Source organism: Scomber japonicus, chromosome 24 (genome assembly GCF_027409825.1).
Source record: "Scomber japonicus isolate fScoJap1 chromosome 24, fScoJap1.pri, whole genome shotgun sequence".
Taxonomy (NCBI): Eukaryota; Metazoa; Chordata; class Actinopteri; order Scombriformes; family Scombridae; genus Scomber; species Scomber japonicus.
In genome coordinates, this window is record NC_070601.1 from 6,200,725 (window position 1) to 6,226,214 (window position 25,490).

The 25,490-nt window shown below is 39.5% G+C and overlaps 1 protein-coding gene across 1 annotated transcript in view; it reads right to left on the reverse strand.

Moving 5' to 3' along the window:
* Positions 1-25,452, reverse strand: part of ccdc28a (coiled-coil domain containing 28A) — a 114,925-nt gene extending 89,473 nt beyond the window's left edge. Inside the window, exons 1-2 of the mRNA XM_053314729.1 lie at positions 25,272-25,452; positions 8,231-8,324 (exon numbers count right to left, since the gene is read on the reverse strand). The gene's annotated coding sequence lies outside the window, so the exon portion shown is untranslated. The remainder of the gene's footprint in view (positions 1-8,230; positions 8,325-25,271) is intronic.
* Between the last annotated feature and the right edge of the window lie 38 nt (positions 25,453-25,490).

Here is a 25,490-nt window from a genome sequence, read left to right on the forward strand (position 1 = left end):
ATGACAGATGATGAACAAAATGAAAATTAAGCCCTATTTCATTTTACATAATTCCCAAATGAGCTCACCTGTCAGTGCGGTTGTACCTGACCATGACGTTTACTCCTAAAAGGGTCATTCCCAAGAAACTGGATATATAACTGACTATATGATGATGAATTCCAACACTGTAAGAGACTTTATGCACAGTAAAGTAATACACACAGAGTTTCTTAAACTGCACAATCAGCCGCAATCAACTAATGAAACTATTGCCAATGGCCAGAGCTCTTATCAACTACAGTACAGATCTTTTTCCAGCAATAGTTCTAAGTTTCTGTCCAAATATAGCTTAAATGTACACTTGAATTTGTGCCTTTCCATCCACTGCTGATGATAAATATGGATATTTGGAGTTGGGTTGTCCAGATTGGTTCAAATTTTCTAGACGTGGGTTATTACTCCATTGTAGACAAACAACAATTCCAAACTAGTGCAGCAATTTTTGATACTATAAGTGACACCTGACAGGCCAAATAAAGACATGGCAGCACAACACATGCAATTAAATGTTTCTCTTATTTTATGCTGATGACTTTTATATTTATATCTAATATCATAACTTTAACCAGTTATATTTATTTGACAATAACAAGTACATGCAAGACTGCAGTCACACAGTCCTGACATACAATTTAATAATCAAGGATAAAAACACAATGATGATAAAAGTGTATTTTTATTGTGGGGAAAAAAGGGTAAAATGGCAGAGTAGTCAGGGAAAAATAGTTCCCCCCATTCTACATGGTTAGCAGACCTTTGTTACACCTGTTACTGATGGAGAACTTATGCCTCCATTTGGACTTTGCCCTTTAGTGGTGGCCAAACTAGTTACACCTGTGTGGTTTGCAGGGCTGGTTCAACTAACTATAAACTAGAGTCTGGATCTATTACAGGTGCTCTTCCCAAGCATAAAAGGGAAATATCAACTATCAATTTGATCTAATATATTTGAAAACTACATTTTAAGAATATATTTTGCAGTGAAAAAATTTGTGAGACATTTTATTTTTTATTATTTGAAAATAATGATGCACTTCAGATTGCACTCACATGTCAAATCGTGAAGAAAGAGAATCTTTAAGATGTGTCCACCTACAAAAACGACTTCTTTTTTTGTAGCAGTGCACTGACCTTTCAGAGCTGGTAAAGCAGAGCAAACACTAAATGACAGAGCTAATTGTTTCACCCTGGACTCCATTCAGTTGCTCTCATTTCGCTTTACTTCCACTAGTCCTCTCCATCATTTTCTTCTAATTTCTCTGAATTACCGTCTCCTTATGCTCTCTCGTGGCGGCTTGTGTGTGTGTGTGAGTGTGTGGGTGACCTTCCTGAACTGTATGGCCATTTATGGAGATTAGATAAAGTTGCCTCTTGTGTGACTCATTGGCATGCATTAAGCAGAGCACAACAATAACATACACACACACAGAAACACACGCACACAAGACGACCATCTTAAATCGAGGATATAGGGCCAAATTAAAGGTAAAAGGTTTCTTCTTTTGTGAGACATCATTTGTTTTTCAAAAAGCCATGTTCAGTGTCCTTTCCCCCCCTCTCTAATGGATTTTTGATTTTTCCAGAGCATGCAACACAATTAGCTCGTCTTTCTTTTTTTTATTAATGACACATTTACTCTTTTCTTTTCCCTCACTGTTTATTCTTCCAGTAAATTGGAGAGCGAAGAGGTCTTAAAAGTGTATGCCATGTGTGTAGGTGTGTGGCAATGTGTGTTATTTGAATATACTTAGTGCTCATTATTTTTGTTTTCTATTTTATAATTTTTAAAAAAAAACAACTATAAATGTATCAGTGTTTGTTCAATAAAAAAAGATGACAATCTTTTTTAAAAACTGAACAATGGCACAGAAATCAAGGTAAAAATTAGATTTTTAAAACACCATTAGCAGTGAATATGTAGTTTAACCAATGGGGACAATGGTGCACTATTATCATCTTATTTGCATTTCCTCCACATTTTTCTCTTCACTTTCTATTATTACAGGCATTTCATGATGTGTTCTCTCTGCAGGAGGTTTACTGTAAACTGAGATCATTATTGTCTTCGTGCATTACGTGTATGCAGCTATTCACTGTGTGTGTTGCTACATGTATATATTTCTGAGTCCTGTATCTTGTTAGTTGGTGTTTGTCCATGTATTGGCAGGCCAGTAGGTGCTCATGGCGGCGGTCAGTGTGTGTGTTTCACAGTTAGCTATGGTGAAGACACTGACATTGTCAGGCACTGAAGCACGCATGTCAAGGTCAGTACACATACATGCTCTGTTATTTAGACAGTATCTACCAAATAATATAAAGAAATCAGGAACCAATTAGGATAAATCTTTATCACCTTTGAACCCATGCAAGTCTGGGGTTTATTTGGTGATGACGTTCTGTAGAATAGTAACAATAACGATGAGGATGAAGTGAATGCTTCCTTCATTTTGATCACACCATGCAGGCAAGAGGGAGAAAAAAAAGGAAAACTTCAACTACCAGCTTCTCCTAAATGTCTCAAGTCTTTTCACCTGCTTCACACTAGACTCTTCAACATAATGCTTCACTTGGCCTTCACTTTTGAGAGTCTGCCTTCATATAATTCATCCTTGCCATCAACAAACACTTTTACTCAGGCCTTTTATTCTCTATGCCTGCATTCCTCACTTCATTTTCAGTTCTTTTCTTTCACCTTATATTACATTCACCACCAGGTGCAGCTCTGTCGTTCTCTCATACTGAGCTCTGCTACACAGAAATCTTCTGAGAAAGAGACCAAAAATGAAAATCACAACCAGAGCCTCCCTCCTGGGTCCATGTCCCACTTCTTCGCCAGAGAGTACATGACCATACTGCCGCTGTGTGACTGACGGACTTCTGGCACAGAATGGCAGAGCGGAGGACAAAAAAAATCCCACTCAAGGAGCAGATGCTTACTTCCTCTTGACATATGCCCCTGAGATGGAGCAGGGTGGATGGGAAATGGAGGGGAAGGCAGGGAATATTACAGGGAGGAGAAGACAGGAGGAGGAGGGAGTTAATCTGGATGAACAGGGAGAAAACCGAAGATAGGAAGATATAATGAAAGAGATGTGTACAAAGGGTTAGAAGGAAAGGTTTTATGTTTCTGTTCATATAAAAAAAGAATTACAAGAAAATGTTAAACATTATTTGAAAACAGCTTTCTCTCTAAGATTTTCCATTTTTTCCCACATTACAATAACTATCACATTACACTCTCCATCTGCATCTATACCGAAGTGGTCCCAAAGCCATTAAGAATGAGGATTTGAAAAAAAAAGAAGAAAAGCTCTCACTTTCTAATAAATTAGAGCCAAGGGCACAGGGCCAGGTCACAGTGTCAGAGAATGAGTTTAAAAGAGAGAGTAGAAGGGAGCCAGAGAGGAAAGTGAGCTCCTTCTCGGCTAAAGATGAACAGATGGCGCTGAGCGGTGAAAGAAGAGATACGAAGGGATGAGACAGAATGACGCAGGAGAGAAGGAGATGAGAGGATTGTGAGAGTTGCCACATTTGCTTCCTCTCCAAGTCACTGTTTCTCTTTGCATCATTTCTGCTCTTTAGATATTCTCAACAGGTGACCAAACTAGATCCATACTAGAAATACCTCCTGGTATGGTTGTATGCATCTAGTTGCAGGTTACATTTGTGTCTGTCCAGACTTATATAATATTGGTACTGAAGACTTTGAAGGAATTAAGTCAAATATATTAAGTGTATTTTCCTCGTTTATGTTCACATGCTTGTCAAATAAGTCTGATTCTGATAGATCTCTAAGTCTAGTCATGTTACAGTAGACGATGCTTCAGATATGAGGCTGCAAAGAAGCTACAAGTTCTAAAATATGGATGCTTCACACACATCTTCAACCCAGCGGCACAGAAGAGGTGAGACGAGGTGGGCACCCAAAATTAGTGTCACCAATTCAGTATCTGACCAAATGTGAAATACGGTCACAATCTTCCCTTCTGTTCCTGAGTTCTAGTGTCAAATATTGGCCAGAAAATTGTGCCTTCACAGTGAAGCTAACATTTGACTTTTTGGATATGAAACATTATCATTTCATCAATTTAGCCTATTCAACATTTGTGTGAAACGTAGAGTATGTATTCTTTAGTTAGAGCTAAAAACAACAACGTGAAACAGTGACCTTGATCTTTGACCTTTAACCACCAAATTCTAATCAGTTCATCCTCGAGTCCAAAAAATTCTATCCAGGCATTCCTAAGATATAATGTTCACAAGAATGAGACGGACAATCCAGAAACAGAGCGCCTCTAGCTACAGCTGTCACCGGCATGCAGACATAAAAACAAGTGCTTGATCAGTACTCTGCAGAGAGGCACAATTCAAATGATGTGTTTTGATCAATGGAAAAAGTACTCAGGTAACTGGTGGCTTTTGCAGCCTGAAAGCTACTTTTTTTTCTTTTTTTTTTTGGACAATATTATTAGATATCAATAGTCACTTTAAATTGATTCAAATATTTTTGCAAGGACGGGGTTCAAATTTTTGCAATGTTTGAGGAAATGTAGACCATGAAATGAAAGATCATGATCTTTATTCAACAAAACAAGAATGTTTCATCAGTGGCTCTTTCATATACTTTGTATTGGACTGGCCTTGGAGTTTAAACCTTGACTGCAGACTCAAAGAAAGAGGAAAAGCAATCATATTCATATAGGATTAATCTAAAGGGCTTGTCCAATAAATGAATTTCACTCCATGCAGATAGCTGCGATTTTATTTGCCTGGGTTTCCACAACCATGCCAGCACAAATTGAGGTAACTGGAATTGCATTTGTGGTGGTTATCATTAGATTTGTTCTGAAGTGGCGCTTAAAATAACTTATCATATTCAACTATTTTCTTCTCTCGCAGCAGGTACAAATTCATGAGTAATCCACACCTTTCATATTAGCCATGCATAGATAGTTCTCAATAACGGTGTTAAATTAAAATCTAAGTTAAATATGAATGACATCATGGCAATTTGCAGCTTAAAAATACTTTAGCATCACAGCTTTTACAGTGTAATAGGTGGAAGGTGGTTATCACAGCTACACTATAATATTCTCTCATCTATCTCTTTGACCACCTCCTCTACATTATGAAATGGAGCAGAATGGCAAGTCTTATACATACATAAACATTAATTATACATACATTTGAAAAAGCAAGCCTCATAGAAAAAGGTGAGGAAATTAAATTAGTTTATAAAACAAGTTATTTAATTAATTTACTGTTTTGTTGTGTTCCTTGATATTTTCTTCTCGAGCACTTGTCGTTTTTGTCTTTTTCCTAATCACTCATCCATGATGCTCATATTTTCTTCCTCTTGTCAGAATTGTCCATTGTTTGCCATTTACTTAGAGGTAGAAAACAGTCGAGATATTGTATGTACAGACATTACGCACGTACTCGTACGCACAAACACTCCCCACAAACAAAACTGTTACAAGGTGAAATATTTTCATTAAAGCAAACAAACAAGCACAGGACATGCACACACTTACCCAGCACCGTAAACAGCAATTCCAAGTCTTTCATTAATACGCACAAGAATTTAATTAACGGCTATTGATAAGCTTCGTCTGTCTTAAGGACGTGTTTGTTTGTGAATATGAATGTGTGTGTGTGTGTGTGTGTGTGTGTGTGGGTGCGTGTCTTAAGGACGCGCTCGTTATGCAGTCATTATACAGTGATCTTGATTTGTCAAGCGTGAAGAGGAGAAACACACATACACACTTGCGCGCGGCGTAAGATATAAACACGGTGTGTTGACGGATTAGATGGGAGTTTTTAATCATCTTAATTAAGCCTAATTGTTATTTGTTGAATATGTGGCATTTATGAAGTTCACGGGGATACAGACGCAGATTGAGTTCTAATTAAAATCCAAGAACTGTGTTTTATTACAAGAATCTGTTAAGAAGCGGGAGACCATCAGCATCGGTTCAAGACACAGGAGAGGAAGATATGAGAAAATATTGAGAGAGTGTTAACAACAGCCAGCATACTTTGTGCTTACTAAAATGAGGGCTCCTTGCTGCACCTTAAAATGAGTCACATTTCTGAGTTTGAGACTGATTTTTAACCTTTTACCACATACTGTTACACTTGATGCTCAAACTATGTGAAACTACTTTAAAAAAAGATACACAACAATGAACATACAATATATATATATATATATATATATATATATATATAAATAGATTTGCCCATTTTTCCACTGAGGTCATTTAAAAAAGTCAGAGCAGTCTGGCAGCCCAACATGTAATTAATCATCTACAAGGTTAAACAATCAGAAGTAATCTCTCGTCAGCAGGAAACAAAGACTTGCGTTGTTCAAGAAGCAATGTGGTCTTGATTTGACAATAATGTACTGACTAAGCAGTTTGTCACAGCTGGAAATGTTGTGATGAATTAGCACATGTTCAACTTCTAAGGTGAAAGCAGATGTAGAAATTATAGCGCTGAGTCTACACAACCTGTTAGAATCACATTTTCATTAATTATTGTTTCCAGAGAGAATGTGGATGTGTGTTCATGGCTGTATGTGTTTATCCATGTGAGTGTGTCCATCAGTGTGTCTGGCAAAGACTGATGTGTGCGCGTGTGTGTGTGTGTGTGTGTGTGTGTGTGTGTGTGTGTGTGTGTTTGTTAAAAGATGAATGCCTGATTCTTCTGTGGCTGGCAAGAGTCTCCCTACAACAGTAATAACAGACTCTCGTCTCTCAGGAAGATGATCCAGGACTACACACACACACACACATGTACACACTCACACACACACATACACACATACATACAAGCTCCTGCCAAAAGACAACACCCAGCACTCCCCTCCTGGATGCACCTGAGGAAAGAATATCTGACACCACACACACACACACATCCTTGCACCTGAGTACACTCACGTGCCAATAAAAGGCCACAGCACCGTCTGTTCCTGCCACACACACACACACGCACGCACGCACGCACGCACGCACACACACACACACACACACACACACACACACACCTCCTGTACACATACTCTCTTAATACTTAATTTACATTTTCTTATCTGATTTTTTAACTTTACTGCAGGTGTGTGGTTCATTTTCAGCAGAAACATTTTTTTACAAGAAATGTGTTGGGACAAAAAGACAAAATAACTGGCTGGGCTACATGATTCTGATGTGAAGGTGATTTACAATTCTAAAGTGAAATATGTAATTAATAAACCTTTGAAATTCATTAATGTCTTTATGAAAATATGAAAACTCTCCACCGGCTTTGATGTTAATATACAACGCCTGAACAGCAAGAGCTCTCTGTGATGCTTTCACTCACTTTCAATGTCGTACAACTCACATTCAATATGACAAACATTAGTCAGTAATTCATTTGCTCACTATGATCTGATCACCAGTTTAAAAGCAGGTAGTTTAAAAGTAATGGGGAGCCGGAGCTGTGGCAAGCGTGGTTCTATATAAAAGTGTATTTTTGGGATTTTTATGACCTCTAACACAGTAACAAGCTGATAGATTTTTGCTCAGTCTGTCCTCTCTTGAGTCATCAAGCAGATTTCACACAAAATCCATACAGTATAAGATGCAACTGAGAGGCTTGTTTAGATATACACTCCTTAATATCTACATTTTAATTATGCTTTTGTCTTAAATTATGGTGATAATATTTTTAGTGTTAAAACATTACACAGCACTTAAAAATGAGCCCATCAAATGCAGATATTGGTGCTTTATGTGAGTGTGTGTGTGTGGTGGACAGATGTGGAGTGAAAGCACGGCAATGTGCAGGTGTAAGTAAACACACATGACAGACAAAGTGCGAGTAGATGGTGTGTGTTACTGTCTGTGTGTGTGTGTGTGTGTGTGTGTGTGTGTGTGTGTGTGTGTGCATATGCAAGTTAATTGTCTCAAGGAGTTAGACAAGCCTTCATACATCATTAATACAAACACACACACATGTTTAGCAGGTTGCCAAAGTGCCACCTTACGCAGGTGGCGCACACACACGCTCACACACGCATTTAGCGCATTTAACACCTTGTAAAAACCCCTGGTGACCCAGAAGAAATCACAGACAGATTGAAGATGGGAGGAGGGGAGAGGAGGATAAGGAGGAAGAGATATCATGAGTAGGGAGGAGGACACACCTGTTATTAGCTTTTCTCCAGACGGTCCATCGCACAGAAGTTGGGACGAAGGATCGGAGGAGGGATGATGAGAAGGATTAGACAGAAGGAGATCCTGCGAGAGAAAGACAGAGATTGTCAGGCATTAATAATGGATGCAGATCCTTAGAGACCATGTTCAGACGTTAATAATAGATAAGACTCAGCTGGAAGAGGGCAAGGAAACATCTCAGCAGATTTTAGCTGAGGAAAAAGGAACTGCGAGGATGATCATTGAGAATTGCTTAATAATAAAAGACATTTACTGAAACTTTGAATTCTTACATGATTACATTAAATTAAAGTTTCAAACACTCCTTTTGAGCCATTTTTTCTGGTTTATACTCAAGAATCAATGCAGCTGGATTCGTCACCCTCAGAAGAAACCATCTGCTGCTGTTAATTACAGTATAAGTAACTTCCACAGACTTAAAATTTGCCTGTACTAGTTCAATTCGAGGTATATACTGTAGTTTGTTTTGATCTGATTTATGACTCTCCCATGTGAAGAAATGTAAGTATCTGATAGGAAATAATCCTTGAAAAACCTTCTTAGTCACCTCAGAAATGAATATCATCATTTGGCATGGTCTTTGACTGTGTGTGTGTGTGTGTGTGTGTGTGTGTGTGTGTGTGTGTGTAACAATAAACAATAAAAAACACAAAACATATGTACATATGTCTTAATAAGATTGATGTTCATTTCAATCAGATGCTTGAAACAATCATTATTCTGAATTCTCTCCTGAGTGTGATTTTACATGAGCTGTGAGAAAAAGTTGTTTTCAGAGATGTGTGGTGAATCTGCAACCCTTACAAAGGACGAGGTAAACCTTCAATTCAGCTAAAACTGCAGAAAAATGGCAAACATTTCCTGAAAGCGGCTCAAAGTAGAGTTTAAACGTTCCCTCCAAACGAGAGCGGTTACATGCCAGATTAAAAATCAGACGAACCAAAAACTGACAAATTTCTGCATGAGAGGAGCGACAAGGAGAGGGCGCAAGCTAACTATCACTTACAAAGGCCCAAACAGACACACACACACTCTCACACACACACCAACAGATGCTTGCACAAACCAGAAATACAGATGCTTCTATACACATGCACACACATATATTTATGCATGTTTCCACGCACTTGCAGAGGGATACACACAAATGACGAGACACACACCTTTTAACACACAGAGTGTTTGGTGTATTGCCAGTTCTTGAATGACACTGAGAGGGGAGGAAGAGAGAGGGAGCGCGCACACACATAGACACACACACACACACACACTTTCTGTAGCATTGCCCTGATCCCTCTCTTCATCGATGTCTGTTACATCCTCATTCCCTCTTTCTCTATACACACACACACACACACACACACACACACACACACACACACACACACACACACACACACACACACACACACACACAGCAAATGAGCAGCACACTTAAACTAAATGGGTGGCCTGATGGTGAATCACTGTCATTTAGCAACAAAGACCTCAGCTTGTTGTCCCTTCATCCCCCTCTCTTCCTCTCTCTTTCTGTTTCCGGCCAATATGGGTGTGTAATTGTTGTTGACACACATACACACACACATACACACACACATACACACACACAGACACACAACCCTGTACACAGATCAACACAAACACAAGTATTCCACGTTCGCATCTAACGACACACAAGGATACATGTGTGAAACACACACACTGTATGGGTGTATAATTACAGTGAGTGAAGCAGCACTAAGGAATAATTACAGAGGCTGGTTGCTGTTGTTGTTGTTGTTGTTTCTAACAAATAAACCAGTACACAAACAAGATGGGGGGTGAGCGGCAGGTCAAGCCATCTCGGTGATAACGCTCCGATACGGCGCCATCTCTCGCTCTCTGTCGCTCTGTTTCTACCTACCTTGACATATGTATAATGTTTTTTTTTTCTTTATTTCTTTATTTTTATATTCTACAATATAGATAAGGAATTCTTTAAAGTAGCCACTTTCTGCTTTTATGACAGGTTTGCACACTCTTGGCATTTTCTCATCCAGCCTCATGAGGTCGTCACCTGGGACGGTTTTCCAACAGTCTTAAAGGAGTTCCCACATATGCCGAGCACTTGTTGGCGGAGTTTGAGTGGGTTTGAAGCCCAGAGTTGCAGCTAATGGTCAGTGCCATCTTGTCAGTTTGGAGCCAGGACTTTCCAAAAAAAGGAAGGTGGGTTGTCACCTATCAAGCTCTGGAAATATGCAGTATCGTAATCAAGAAATATTGTTACAATAGTCCAACGCATTCCAGGAGCTGGGGAGAGCAGTAGGTGAGGAAACTGTCGATCACAACTGTCAATCAGAGCTCACATAGCAGACATCACATTGCTACTATAAGTCGTCAAATCGTATTAATGGATCAATAATTTTCTAAAATGACAGACTCTGCTTGAGCCAGGCCAGTTCTTCCACACTAAACTGGTGAAATCCTTCTTTCAGGGACTCTCCTTTTAAGCATAAAGGGGTTTATGTGTTGAAACAGGAAAGCTTTCTCCCCAAAACTGTTGCAACAAATATCATTGTGTGCATTGTGAGTTTTAAGATTCTCCAGAAAGTCAGGAGCCAAAACTATGAAAAACAAGGAATGTCCACATACAGAACTCTTGGGCATAAATCTCATTTCTTTTTATCCTTTATCTCTCTTTTACTTATTTAATATCTCTATTTATCACTACTTTTTTGGTTCCGTTCCTAGCTTTTCTTCTCTTCTTTCACTTCTTCCAGCATTTTTTCCATTTATCTTTCCAACTCTCCAAGTCCTACCACTCTCACTTTGCACAGACACACATACACACTGAGATACACACACAAACACACACACACACACACACACACACACACACACACACACACACACACAGTGCCCAGGCAGTCACCTGCACTGAAGGTAAATGGAGTGTGAGGTTTTACTGGTGCAGTGATTGCGGGGTACGGCTCAGGAGGAAATAAGTGTTTGGTTTGTTTATGTGCTATCAGACAGCAGGTGGCGGAGTCAGCACACCGCCTCTTGACCCGCACCGGGGAGAGAGGTGGACTGAGGTGCAGGCAGGAGGGGCAGGCAGGGGGTACTGACAAAACTTATCTCTGAACATCTCTCCGGTTATTCTCACAAGAGGCAAAATGTTGATAAGCGAGCCGGTGAGTGCCAGAAGATCTCAGAAAATACTGCTGTAAATGTCAATCAGCACTATATTAACTATGAATGAATGTGTGATTTTCACAGCAGGGCCCTGTGCATCTAATACTCACTAATACTGTCAACCATCTAAAAGGATCTCAAGCATTTCCCAGCATGATGTCCCTATTTTAAAAGTCTATTGTAATCATAAAGATAAGGGTTTATAGTCCATTCTTGACCTTGAAAACAGCAATTAATGTGACCATAACTTCAATTCTAGCTTTTCTTGTGCTTCAAAAAAATGCTATCACACAATCTTTTATCAGTAGATGGATTTTGCCCGGATGTTGAGGATTGTTTGCTAAAAACCCTCCCACAAATCATCTAATCATAGCATCAGCAACTGTAAGTTAAGCAAAGCAGGTCTGATGAGCTTTAGATTTCTTTTGCATGAAGAAGTGGCACACATGTGGCTGTACGTTTATATGTAGAGACAGTGATTTCCTTTTTTTTCACCCTCGTAAAAAAAACCAAAAGTACTGCAGTAGAAGTGTAAAGACTGAATTATACTGTGTTTGCTTTAAAAGGTTAACGACCGACCGTAATGAGGCTTCAGGGGCATTTTTAACATTTCTAAAAACAGTATTTTGTTGTGTTAGATTATGTTTTTAAAAATAGGACTTTTCTTTTTTTCTGCAGTGTGTGGGAGTAAGCATGGATGATAATAAATTAAAACAAAAACTAACATACAATATGTGGCTCCATGTTGCTCTATTCCATTTGGAGAAGTTTACACTCCAGCCAAATGCACCCGTTAGTCCTCATACTCTTCTCTTGTAATATAATGAGTGAAACAAACTGTTTGAACAATGAAGCATAAACATCTGTCTTGCATGTCAGATTACATGATAGAAGCAGCTAAACAGGGTTGTATTAGAATGAAGTCTGATCGTATGATCTTGACTTGCCACAGCAGGACTATAATCAATAACATTATCAATGGCTCTTTCTAATTACCAGTGAGCTTGTGTGCACCAATATCAGAACCTACAACAGACCCTTTACACTATTATTCATTACATATTTTGCTTTTTAATGTTGTCATGTGTTGAAATGTGTTTTAAATTTCCACAAATAATATAAAACAAAACTAAATATTTTAATAGGACCAGATTTGAAAAGTAAGGATGCTGTAGAATGCAGTTGATAACAACATGACAATGTGACACATGTTTTGTAATTGGCAGTTTTTTAAATATATCTAATGTGATTTATTAGAACTTTACTTTTGCATTAATATATGCAACTGTAATTTAGGGGTCTGTCAGTTATAGATCAGTCCATCATTTTTACTAAAGACTTCCATCAGTGTCCATTGAAAACAATATATATCCACATTGGTTTATTTTGAATATTTACAAATTAACATAAGAAATAAGTGTTTCTTTACAGCTTTTTCTTAGTTTTTCTGTTCTTTAAAAGTTTGGTAGATACAACATGTTCTTAGGATAGTCACATATGATGTTATCTCCTTTTTGTAAATAGACTGCATTAAAACAAAACAAAAAGTGGTACAATATGTTACAGATCATATGACAAGGCTGCACTGTGGGCTTCTATATTTTAAACACATTTGTTTTCTTGTTTTAAAGCATTTTGGACATAAGGTTGTTAAGTTATTTTTCGAACAACTAATTAAGCTCTACACAACAGCTGCTAATTCAACGGATTGATTGAAAAAACGTGTAATGGTTCACTGAGCAGCTTCTATCCATGTATGAAATAAAAAGTCATCTTCGAGAAATGTGGACAGCATGTGTGATCTAACAGCTTTACAAGAAAAACTGAAGCGGTTCAGAGGCTTTTTCATTGTTCACTGTAGAGCGGGTCGTCTACTAATCAGAAAGTCGGTGGTTCGATTCCCTGGCTCCTCCACTCCATGTCCTTGGGCAAGATGCTAAACCTCAAATTGCTCCTTATGGCTGCACCATTGGTGTGTGAGTGTGTGTGTGAATGGGTGAGCACAGAAACATTGTGGGGCGCTTTGGAGAGGAAGTGGTGTATCGCTCCTGATGAGCAGGTTGGCACCTTGCATGGCAGCTTCTGCCATCAGTGTATGAATGTGTGTGTGAATGGGTGAATATTGGCATGTATAGTAAAGTGCTCTGAGTAGTTGATAAGATTAGAAAGGTGCTATGTTAATGCAGTCAGTTTACCATTATTGTCAGACTGAAGAAGGGTGACAGAGAGAGTGGAGATATGCGTCAGTGTCTGGCAAAGACTGTGTACATACTGTGTGTGTGCGTTTTTGTTACCTCATTGGGACCTTTTCCAGTATAAACACTGACCTTGCTGGGACCAGTAGTCCTCATGGGGACCAAAGCCCAGTTCTAATGAGGCACAGTGTAATTTCTGAGGTCTTGGTTAAGGTGAGGGGTAAGGTGTGAACTGAGCTGGGGGTTTGGATTAGGTTGAATGGAAGTCAATTCAATGTCCTAAAAAGGGTAGCTGTGTAAACATCAAGGAAGAGAGAGAGCAGGGCAATGCAACAGAAAGTGTGTGTGTGTGTGTGTGTGTGTGTGTGTGTGTGAAGCTGCAGGGGAGGTGCGAGGTTGTGAGGGTTATCCCACTGAGTCAGAGAGAAAGAGAAAAAGGGAGGGGGGGGGCTCTCTTGCATGTGGAATAAAGGAGAGATGAAAAATGTACGATAAACGAGTGCGGTATGAGGTGGCTTTGTTCTCCTGAAGGACTCGGTTCACCAGCGGATGAAGAGCTAACTCTTACTGGGAAATCACAGCTTGGCAGAGGGTCTCTGTCTTTCATTTGCTTGTTTTCTCTCTCTCCATTCCTGTTCCTATCCCTCCGTTTTTAAGAGGTTTTTTGCATCTTTATCTACGTTTTTCCTGTCCCTTTCTGATTACCTGTTTATTTCTGACTCTTTCATGTTGTCTTATCCATCCATATGATTCCACCTTTTTCAACTTGTCTTCACATCTTTGTGTTTATGCTGTCTATCCATCCCTTTTTCCCCTTTTTTCTACTCAACCATCGACTGAATGTCTTGTCCCTCACCCATGTAAACACGCACACACACAGTATATAAACATACTGCCAACTTTTCTACCTTCCCGCTCTTCATCCCTCTCATCAATCCATCCATTCCTTCCTTTTTGCTCTTCATCAGTCTACGCCCTGATGTCATGTTGGGAAATCTCAATGACAACACATGCATGTCCAGTGAGACCGGAGCACTTTGGACACTTGCAAGAAACAAGAAACAGGAAATCATTGTATAAAATGAATAAAAAGAGAAAGAAATATGCAAACTATGCTGAGTAAGTTAAAACTATTGTATACTTCTACATCACTGTATTTCAGAGGGACATACTGTATTTTTATTCTGCAACATTTATTTGACAGCTGTAGTTACTGGTTACATGGTTTTCAGATTGAATTAAATAACATAATGAGCTTGCAATATATACTACATTTGCATGTTTTTTGCTTGAATGGTTGGTAGCCCTTGTTAAGTTTCATGTATGAGATGTTAGCAGTTTAACCAAAGACATTTTCCCTTTAAACTTCTCAGATGGTTTCATTTAAATAACTGTTAGTGGCCTAAAGAGGGAAAATGATCCAGTATGTCAAAAAAGCAATGATTTATATTATTTTTTACATTATCATAGATTAATACTGAAGGAATCAAAATGATCAAATGAGACATATGGGATAACGTAGTAAAGTAAGAGAGGTGGGGAGAAAAAAGTGCATACAAAGCAAAACATGGTTTAAATTTTAGATTCTTCAAGGTAGCCACCTTTTTGCTTTTATGACAGCTTTGCAGACTCTTGGCGCTCTCTCAGCCAGTTTCATGAGGTCGTCACCTGGGACGGTTTTCCAACAGTCTTGAAGGAGTTCCCACATATGCTGAGCACTTGTTGGAAGCATTTCCCTCACTCTGTGGCCCATATTGTCCAAAACCATATCTCTTATCTTAGGTTTAGGTAGGCTGATTGTGGATGCCAGGCCATCTAATGTAGCAGTCCATCATTTATCTCCTTCTTGGTGAAACAGCCTTTACGTAGCCTGGAGGTGTGTTTTGGGTCATTGTGCTGTTGGAAAACAAATGATGGGCCCACAAAGCACGAACCAGATGGGATGGCGTGTCGCTGCACAATGTTGTGGCTATGCTGGTGTGTGCCATGCTCTCACACACACACACACACACCATCACACCTCCTCCTCCTCCATGATTCACAGTGGAAAATACACATATGCAGATACCATCCGCCCATTCCTTGTGTTTCGTGTCCCAAGCTATTCTCAGTAACTGTTTCTTGCAGCAATTCCACCATAAAGGCCTGACTCATGCAGTCTCCTCTGAACAGTTGATGTTGAGATGTGTCTGCTACTTGAATTCTGGGAAGCATTTATGTTGGCTTTAATCTGAGATGCCGTTAATTGGCAATTTCTGAGGGTGGTAACTGTAATGAACTTATCTTCAGCAGCAAAGGTAACTCTTGGTCTTTCCTTCCTGGGGCGTTCTTCATGAGAGCCAGTTTCATCGTAGTGTTTGATGGTTTTTGTGATGTGACTTTCAAAGTACTTTAATTTTCTGCATTAACTGACCTTCATGTCTTAAAGTAACGCTGGACTGATGTTTCTCGTTAATTAGCAGAGCAATTATTTAAATAATATGTTTTAATACAGTAGTTGATTATGGTTATTTGCTGATAACCATAATGGTCTCAATCACATTAAGAAGGCAAGAAATTCCACGGACTTTCCAGGTGACTACTTCACGAAGCTGGTTCAGATATTCTCAACAGTGCCAAAACAGGTCATCAAAGCAAACATTATCTAAAATATTAAATATATATTGGTTTGTTTAACACATTTTTGTTTGTTACATAATTTCATGTGCTTTATATCACGGTAGCAATGTCTTCAGTCTTTTTCCACAATGCAGAAACCTGTAAAAAATAAAGGAAGCACTTGAATGACTCAACATGTGCTGACATCATAGACTCCACTGTAGCCTAACTCTGTTGCGGCTCTACAAAAGTCAAATTGTTTTGAGCATCACGTAACGACAGCAAAATGACTCATTTCACTATCAAAATTTGATGCATAAAGATCCAAACACAGTGTTGCCACATGGTAACCTCTGTAGAAGATGACCAGCTCAAGTGCTCAATCTAAGGTAACTTCTGAGTATTACATTCTATTCCTGACAGGTCCATTCTGCTAAACACCACTAAATCTTACACACTGGTCCTTTAAAACAAGCCTCTAATTCACAAATAGAGTTCCAATTCTCTGGCTTTGACTCAATGAAATAATGCTGTCAGTAAATCCATTAATTATGAGCAGTGTAATAATACATTATTACAGAAATTATATAACTCATTGTTTAGAATGTAATAAATAAACCTAACATTACAACAATAAATATGGAAATAAATTACATTTAATACATTGTTGAGATTCAGAAATACTGATTATGTGATCGTTAAAAGTCACGGTCTTAAATATATTCCTTCTAGACATGTTTACTTCAGCTAGACTGAGCTTTACCATTTAATTACCCTGTTACTTTAGCTCATGTGTGCACATGTGCATGCATGCCTCTTGGTGTGTGTGTGTGTGTGTGTGTGTATGTGTGTGTGTGTGTGTGTGTGTATGTGTGTTTCATACCCTAACAACCCTATTACTTGCAATGCTTTTACCTTAAACTTCTTCGTTGGTTAAATGGGAGCACGGCTCAGCTTTAGAACAGCCCCAGGCGTTTCCTTACATGCTCAGTTAAAGGGGTGGGACGCAGAGGTAAAACTCTGTGATTCGATTTCAATTAAAGGAGAGGAGAAGCGGAAGCTTTAATTGATTGTCGTTATGCCAGAGCTGTGTGTGTGAGACGGTAGACACACACACGTGTCCTACTTTCTCCTTGCTTGATTATATTCCAGTCTATGTCGTCTAAGGCATTTTGCACTTATCAATTTATCACAGCACTATATCTATTATATTATTGTTTAAAAATACTGCCAAAATAGTAGCAAGTGAAATTAAAATGTACATCAGGTGTAAAATAATGCTCAGAAGTTAATTCATTTTTTATCTTTTGTGATTTTTATTAAATCAAGTCAACAAACTGTTTGTTTAAGCTACTTTCCCTGTACAAGGCTTATTCTAACGTGCCAAAGGCTATCATTATAATACCCCATGCAAATATGGCAACGTTATTACACCGAGCATAGTTTGATCCCCAAAGTGATGGCTACTCAACATCCTGAAAGTCTGCCCCTCAACGCTGCCTGTCACATTGTGTACAAAATGACACGGGTCAATGAATAGATGTAAAAAAAAAAAAAAAAAGAGAGCGAGAGAGAGAAAAAACCCCACAGAACTGCTTTTTACCAAGTTTGTTTTTGCTCTTTTTTCAGTCTTTTTATCCTTTGTTTGTATGCATTATTTGTGTTAGGATTTTTTATTCGGCATCTCCTCGTCCCTTGTCGTGCTTTTTTTGGCTCGGCTACAAGGCATTAATGAAAGCATTTCAAGCAAACATGTTGATTTTTGTTTCCATGGGGATCCAGAAGGCCTGACAATGTCACTGAGGCTTCGGCCAACAGACTGGTGGAAAACACTGCTGTCTTTCTCTTTATACATCCCTCTCCAACTCACTTGTGTCCTTCTATTTCTCCTCTACTCTCCATCTCTGTTGTATCTTCTTTTCTGCTTTAACTTTTGTATTTCAATATTCAGCACTCTTTACATTTATCTAATGAACTCTTCTCCAGCTTTTTCTGTTTATGCTTCTACTAAATGTTTGCCCTTATCCATCTTTTAAAGCAGCCCTTCAGCTCTGTTTCTGTCTTTTTCTCTGCCACTTTTCTCTCTTTTCTGCTCTTTCCTTTTTCTGTTTCTGATCCTCTCTATTCTTTTCACTCCCTTTCTTCCTTTGTTGTCATCTATGTGTGAAGAGCTGTGATAAATAAAAAACAAACACAGCGTTTATGTGTTTGTGTGTGTTTGAGAGACGGACGCCAGCTCTCTGATAGCATTGTTAGCCTCTCCACCTCTCCTCACTCCACTGCACACCCAGCTACAGGCTTTCTTCCCCCTCTCCATCCCTCCATCCAGGCCCCTAGCCAGGAAGGCGGCTTCGGGGCCAAGTCAGGCCAGGACGGAGGCTTCATTGTGGGGCTGCAAGGGGCGTCGGTGCTGGAGGATGAGGACCAGGGATCCAGGCCAAGCCCCAGACCCAAGACCCTGATCTGACTTGCCAGCCAGCCCACTGAAGGGCCTTCATGGTTGGGCACAACATCAGGGCAAGAGGGGAAGTGGAGGACGGAGGTCTCAGCAGTGGTAATGGCAGTGGCTAGATTAAGACCTTCTCTTAGAATCAGCACAATAGAAGAGGTCTATAGCGGAGCCACATGCACACACACACACGAGCGTACACACATACACACTACCTCTATTCAGCTCCGTCCATGTCGCCCATCAGAGGCAGAAAAGCATGAATAAATACATGAGCAGTGTAGAGCTCCATAGGACTGATAAAAAGAAAGAAAAACAGACAGAAAGAATGGTAAATTGAAAAAAGGGAACAGATGAATAATTTTGATGGTTTTGTACTACAGTAATTGTGATGGGAGGGGAAAAAAAGAGAGAGAGACAGGAAAGGAGGATGATGAATTATGAAAATCCTCCAAGTCCCTGAGCTCAGGAAATTGAATAATTAGGAAAAGTTGAAGAGCCAAGTTCTGAAATGAATGGCAGAGATGAAGTTAGAGAGGCCTCGGAGTTATTGTGTAAGACATATCAGGTTTTCTGGAGAGGATAGTCGCTGCCTAGTTGCAACGGTTCACAGGTTGTTGCGCTTTTGTGGGCGATTTACTCCAACATGGACATTACCTGACTACATATACTTCAACTACAACTGATAAAATACACATTATTGCTGTCCATGCACTATTATACTCAAAATATCACAACTACTACATTCTTACTGCTCCTAATGTTAGCTCTACCACCACCATTGAAAAATTGGCTTGATTTATACAGCTTCCCACTATAATGCTCTCTTATCTTGATGGAGGCTTTCAGGTTAAAAGATCGGGGTATGCCTGAAAAGATCTTGCTTGTAAGTGTCGTCCCACCATGTCAGAAGGCAAAAGTGTTAATGTGGCAACGATGAGAGGAGTAGGCCTAAATTATTTAAATATTTCTCACACTGTCAGAAAGTCTCTTCTGGAGGGAGTTTAAGGAGTGTACCGATGCCTTAAATGTTTGTAGTGGCCGAGTCAAAGGTCCACAAGTTTATGTAATTAAGGCAACAGCTCAGCATGGAAGTAATGACGCTAATTAAACAAATTGTATTAGACCTTACAATGACTTTCACTGCAAAGGCGAACTTCGATTTTAACAACACAATATGACAGTTTCGGTCTTATTTTTGGAGCTTATCCAGCTGATCACACACTTGTTTTGTTTTTCTTTAACACAAGGTGAAGCCACAATAAGTAGTAATGGTGTTAATAGTGGTGTTAATTCAATTCAGGTGAAGCACAAAAGGGAGTCTTACATTCCCCTATGGCTTGAGGGTTAGGATGCCAACTATGAAGCAAATCATCTACTGGCTTGGCACCATTATTGCATCTTTTTTGCTACCTAACAAAAATGGCCAACAACGAATTCAAGAATAAATAAATGCAATTGCTTCATTATAGTTGATCAGAAGAATCACAATTACATCAACACTTTCACGCAATATATAATACCAAGGCTTAAAACTCTTTTATCCAGAACACTGTACACATCAATACACTTGCTCCACTTCACACAATAAGCTGTAATTTTGCACAATTTATAGAGATTATTCAAAGCATTATGAGAGTGGCAGAAGAAAAGAAAAACTGAGGAAAAGCAAGCAAAGAGAGAAGATGATGTGTATTAAAGTTCATAAAGTATAAATAACCCCATGGGGACGTGGTGTCCTCCCAGTGCAACGCGCTGTATGTTACTTTATTGAGCACTATTCATTTTTCTTTGTGTCAGCTAATGTCCATGTTTTTGGCCGCAGAGGAAAGTAGGGGAGCCTAGATACCTGGTAATGTCTGCAATAAGACCTTTTTACCACCTCTTACCTCTTCACCTATACTATAGGTACTTCTGTAGTAAAAGTGTGTGTGCGTGCATGCATGTGTGCGTGTGTGTTTGCGTCACAGCTCTCAGAAAGGACCCTGGGACCCTCCTCGACAGTGAGAGCTTTTAGCTCTTCTTCGCTAATGTCCTGAATAATGGCATCTTGATGGAGAGAGAGTAGACGGAAAAGAGAAAGAGGAGAAAGAGAGAAAGGGGTAAAAAAAAAGAGAAACAGCGAAAAAGAGTGGAGAGAGAGAGGAGGTTCAGATGGGAAAAAAAGCAGAGGAACCTCTGCATCCATCTGTCTTTACGTCCAGACCTCCATCAGTAGCAGGCCTATCATTATTCCCTCTCTCTGCCTTTCTATTGTCATTACTCCCTTTTTGTCTCCTTTTTCAACATCATGATGATCCAGAGAGATTTTACTTGCTCTTGTAAAAAACACAAATTGTGCATGTGTCTCTCCACATGTATGTCCTTATGTGACATGCCAACCTTTTTAAACAGTGAACTTTTGATGACATTAGGGCATTATTAGGAAGGGAATGTTGTTGAAATGTTGCAACAGTAGCTGAAGCCGCTGCAGAGCTACCTGAAGATGAATCATCACTAATGGCTGCTAGATGCCGACTTCTATAAAAAATGCAGCTGTACTTAAGTCTGAGGTTAATAAAAATAGTTTTCCCCTCCTCATAGTTCAGATCTCAATATTTACTTTCTTGTCTTTGGTGTGCATGTGTTTGATTGACAGGTGTCTCAGCCTGGACCAAAATCCGTCAGGTGAAATATGTTTGTGTTTTGTGGCCAAAAGACAAACAATCTGTGTTTGCCGGCATGGCTAGCGAGCAAACGACAGTCTTCCAAGATGTGAACTATACAGAATTCATCACCCATTTTCCTGTCAGCATCCTTCACTGTGGCTTGAATTCTTTTACCATTGAACTATGCATAAAGAATAAAGAGGCGGGTCAATACGTGAACAGACGCACATGTGCATTTTTCAAAAAGAAATAAATGGGAGGTGTCCAACCACAACTTCACTCAGACTTCCTCCTTTTTGCCCCAAATTTATATGTCTGACGCCAGGAGGTGATACAGATGACAATGAGAGGTGTAAGCCCCCCACGCAAACCCTCTGTGCTGAATAACTCTGACGTAACTGACGCTATGTGCGTGTGTTTCTATGGAATATGGTTGAAACAGAAATGAGGAACCGGCCTAAAGCTGTTTAAGACTTACAAGATAAAATCGGTTCCTCTTTTTACCACAAAGAAACTTTGTAGATTGTCTGCAAAATCTGAAGAGATTCTTATTTCAAAAATCATGTCTCAAATGTCTCTAGTTACTTAATATAACTACAGTTATATTTGTAAATCACAAAGAGAGAAACAGTTCAAAAGCTAGCTGTATTTACAAGTGATGGCTTATTTTCAAAGACTACCATCTGTGTTGCCCTCTTTCCTCCTCTGGGAAACCTGTTTGGGCACAGTCATTATGGATGAGAGTATCTGCTCAACATGAAGTGTGTTGTGCTGTTTGGCTCTTTGGTTAAATCCTTCAATATTAGCAGCGGGTGGCTGATTTTAAAATCTCAACTGTTGGTATTTGGGTTGTGGGGTCACTCTAGGATGTCGGTGTTCAGCTGCACTGAGTAAACTGTGGACAGTTCAGGGTGACTGACCGGGATAAAAACGCACACACATACCCACCCACACCCACACACACACTCGTCATTCTCTGTGCACACATTTTCTTTCTCACACAAACACAGTTTCCATCTTCTTTCTCTCTCTCTCTCTCTCTCTCTCTCTCTCTCTCTCTCTCTCTCTCTCTCTCACACACACACACACACACAAATAGGTAGGGGTCATTGCCCCATCAGGTAAGTAAACACAGTGAGAACAGGGAGTTAAATATTAATACATTTATTTTCTACTTCTGACCAAAAGCAACTGCTAAAAATATGTTTAACACTTAAGTAAGTGAAAGGCCATGGCTAGGCCTCTCATCTATGTTTTTTTTATAATGAAAAATGCACTTTGAAGAGAAAACATATTACAAAAGGCCATCCTCTTCTCTGATTAAAAAAATGTCCCAACTACCCCTCCTTGTGTCTATTTTTTTCTGTAAATTGGTATTATTTTCCTTTTCCACGCTGCCTCATTCCTGCCATTTATAGCAGCAAAACTGTCTCATAAGCGAAATTAAACATTGTCCCCTCCTCTTTACCGAGATAAGAGGATTCCTCCCGACATCCACACACTGTTCACACCCCACCACCCCCTCCTATTTTGGCCTCTCACTCAGGACATTTTTTCCCCCTTCAAAATAGATATATTTTCCAAAAGCTGTTTACGCACAGGATATATTGTTTTCTCTTAATTTCTGTAGTAATTTCAATTCTCCTCCAGCTGTGCACTCCATTGCAGATGTGCGGCTGCACGCACATATAGCCTATAGCCTGTATACAGAGGAAACGTCCACGTTCATTTCAAAGTTACCAAACTACAAAATGGCATCACCCAGGGCGCGCTCGCTCAAATAGGTCACAGCTTTAACGGCGCATTGTTAAGTGGGAAAAACGAGGTCTGTGTGTTTCAATGCGATGAAGTTCCGTTGCCGTGTCTGTGCCAAATAATTGGCAAGAGAGAGATCATTAGAAAAAAAAGCTGGGCCTGTTTGCCTGTTTGTCTGCATGCAAGGACAACCTGCGTAGCACGGAACACCTTTGTCTCCTCGGGGGGAAATATTTGTCGGACATTTCTAGATTTTAATACTTTAATACCTCAAGTTAAACCGCACAAGCCCGCTCCGATGTTCTTTAAATAATTGTGTAACTTCGTGCGTGTGAAGAGGAGGTATGTTGGATAAGTGGTGCTACGGACACAGCCCCTCCACTGCTGATATTAAATATTGGATAATAGTAATGGATGAATACAGGATCAGTTTTGACTGAATGAGGATGAACATAACGCTTCAACAAAATAGTTTTCCTCTCAATAACTTTAAAATAAGACTCTATTTTAATTTATAGTAGAAAGTAAGTTGTTTTAAACAACAACAATGCGTTCCTCTGCATAACTCCATATTTACTCCTTAGTTTTTAAAAATCATAACAAAAAAATGTTCCACTTTTCTTATTATTTCCTCCTTGGTTTTTCTTTTTCTTTAGCTGTTCTGCTGAGAAGTAATGAGACTCACAATTTCCCTTCAGAGACTGTTTAAGACGCACTGTTCAGCCCATTTCTAAAAAGAATTTGACACTTACTGTCCTATTTGATTGGGCATATTTTCCTTTGTGTGTAAAGATTATTCTTATTAGCTTCCCAAAACAATCTTTTCACTTCATGCGTTTTTTTAATGTGATGTGTGATTTAGATTTGACTCAGTTGTTGTGCGCATGTGATACACACTAGATGAATCTGGGGAGACAATTCTGGCTTTTTTCGACCTGCCCACTCGGTGAATCACAGTCATCACTATAGGAACGTAGTGTTAACTCAGCAGCAATGCGACCAACACACTACCCTAAAGCTTTACAATTTTGAATTAAATGTAATTAAAAGTTTTGGCAATTTGTTAGAGACTGCGACGAGTGAGTATGATATGTTTTTACGCAGCAAATCAAAATTTCTGGGCATAATTCATTGCTGGGTTTTAAGAGTCTGACAGTCTGACAAAAGCAGTCTGTTTTCTAAAAGGCCTCTGCTGCTGCTGCTGCCTTTTAAAACTGTCTTTACTATAATAATATAAATAGTGCAGATTATTGTTATTATTTTCATTTAAAGCTGTATATCTATGAAGAGGAGAGCGGGCTAGATAGGTGGAGACGCAGAAACTCCTCCATCTCAAAGCGAGCCTCCGCCCTGCTGAAGTGTCCTTGAGCAAAACGCTGACTCCCTATCCGCTTCAAGGATTGCATGACCCTCTGATCTCCGGAAAAGAGGGGAGTTCCCCCCTTCAGAGGTCTAACAAAGTATGCGTTTGCGTTTTAGGTCACTGTCTTTGATGGACAGGAGCTGAGCGTAAAACAGGGACAGGGGCGCACGGTTGGTTCCAAATTACGCACAATCCATCACAACTGCATAAAAGCATCTTTAATCAAACTTTATGACTTCAGTGAAGAGGAATGAAAAGAAAGAGATACAATTAAAACTTATGTTTATTAAAACCTTGACGGACCATAGCGCTGAGTGCATGAAGCGCACTTGCACATAAACGTAAACAGCGTAAAAACAATTAAACCAATCTGATAGTGAACTTAATAAATTAAAAGTTATGTTAATTGAATGATACATGTTGGGAATTAAGTAGTACTCACATTGAATTTATTGATTTGGTCTGTGGTATGAATTTATCACGTTGAAATAATGATGTATTTGTATCACAAACCTTTTGTCATCAATTAAAAAACAGAAATCAAAGTAGAAATAAATCGCTTAAATATTTTTCAGAAAAGCATCAGCTGGTACCCTAATAATCTATTTAAGTTGCGTCATGAACTTATTCTACAAAGATTTCTGCAGCTGCTCCGCAAATGAAAAAGGTCGGTGAACCTGACTGTCAGTTTACCCTCCGCATCATCCTCAGCTCCTCTCTCCTCCCTCTCCCTCTCCGCTCTGCAGCGCGCTGCTTTCTGAGGGCTCCTTATAAATAAAATCCAACGTCCCCGGTTCCTCTTCCTTATTGGTCAGGTGGAGCCGTTACCTCACTCCGGGGCCAGTGACGCAGCGTCTTCACTTATCCTTCATGTGCGTCTCTTCTTGTTTCTTATTGAGAGTCTTGCCGTCGGTCAGAGGGAGAAAGCTGGATTCGCGTGCCGGGCGGACCGGGTGCGCTCGATGCTAAACACTTACCATCCCGGGAGGAGAGCGGCGCACAAGAGCAATCTCTCTCTCTCTCTCACTCTCTCTTTATCTCTCACTC